Source organism: Alligator sinensis, unplaced genomic scaffold, assembly GCF_000455745.1.
Source record: "Alligator sinensis unplaced genomic scaffold, ASM45574v1 scaffold156_1, whole genome shotgun sequence".
Taxonomy (NCBI): domain Eukaryota; kingdom Metazoa; phylum Chordata; order Crocodylia; family Alligatoridae; genus Alligator; species Alligator sinensis.
Genome location: NW_005841844.1, coordinates 725,175 through 726,443, shown reverse-complemented (window position 1 = coordinate 726,443; position 1,269 = coordinate 725,175). Strand labels below are relative to the sequence as shown.

The 1,269-nt window shown below is 45.7% G+C and overlaps 1 protein-coding gene across 1 annotated transcript in view; it reads right to left on the bottom strand.

Annotated features, from left to right (window-relative positions):
• NRG2 (neuregulin 2) overlaps window positions 1-1,269 on the bottom strand; it is a 353,306-nt gene that overhangs the window by 131,759 nt on the left and 220,278 nt on the right. The gene's annotated exons all lie outside the window — the stretch shown is intronic.

Genomic DNA, 1,269 nt, shown 5'->3' with positions numbered 1-1,269 from the left:
TGGTGGTTTCATTCTTTTTCCCTCCAGTTACATGCACTGAAGATTTCCTGAGGTTCCCACACCTGCCTACATGATCTGAGGATGTACATTAGCTTCTTGATTGCCAAAAAGGGAAAACTGAAACACATCCCAGCAAAGGAAACAACTGCCGGTACAGAAGGTCATTCAGCCTCATCAACAGAACAGGAGCAACAGGGATCCTAAAATGAAAGCCTGCATGTGCAAAAGGATGAGGAGGGAGGGGCATCCATTCTCTGGGGCACTGCCAGAGACATAAAAGAATAAAAGCCCATTGCAGGGAATCTTTAAAAGGCCTTAGGAACTGTAATACCAGACAGGTCAGCCTCCCTAGTCTAAGATTCCTCTTTGAGTGTGACCTTTTCTGGATGCTTCAGAGGAGAAAAGAAATAATATTGCTATACACATGCTATGAAAAAGTTGTAGGAGTTTGATTGGGAATTCACTAGTCAGAGTTCTTTAAGATGAGAGGATCCTCCAGTCCCCAAGGAGAGGGAATGTGTCAGGGTGTGTGCCTAAGCCATCCACTTTAGGGGCAAAGGAACAGAATATGGGATCCCTTCTCATAGGACACATCTACATGAGATGCTGATTGCCCAGTAGCCAAAAAAGACTGCACAGTAACGTGTCACACCATGGAACTGCTAATATGCTACTGTGTTGTATTATTAGGTTCCCACACAGTAGCATCACCTAAAAGACCTGGCACTACTGCACAGTAACTCTTGGCTACTGCACATTTATTTAGTACTTGCTAATACAATATATTCAACAGCAGTGCCTCTCAACCTTTTGATCTCCTGAGTCCACCTCTTCGCCATCCCCATAGCCAATTCCAGCCCCTGTACAGTCCCACAGCCCACATGCCCTACAATACACTTACCACCCCACCGTGTCTGCACCAACCGCAGGCACAGCCCACAGCCCACCTCCCTCACTGCCCGCTTTCCACAAGCTCAGAAACCTCCAAACTAGCTTTCCACAAAGGGAAAAACACAGCTACATTTGCATAGTGCTCAGTCTAATTAAATCTAATTAGCCTACCTGCAGTGCCACATTGAAGTGATTCTGCTTTTTCCTGTGCTGAGATAACACACACAGGTCATGTCAACACAAGATACAAAATGTGCAATAGACTAATTCTATTCAGCATTAGTGCATCATGGCTAACGCTGTGCTAATCATAGTATCATAGTAGCTAGGGTCAGGAGGGACCTGAACAGATCATCTAGCCTGACCCCTGCCACAGGC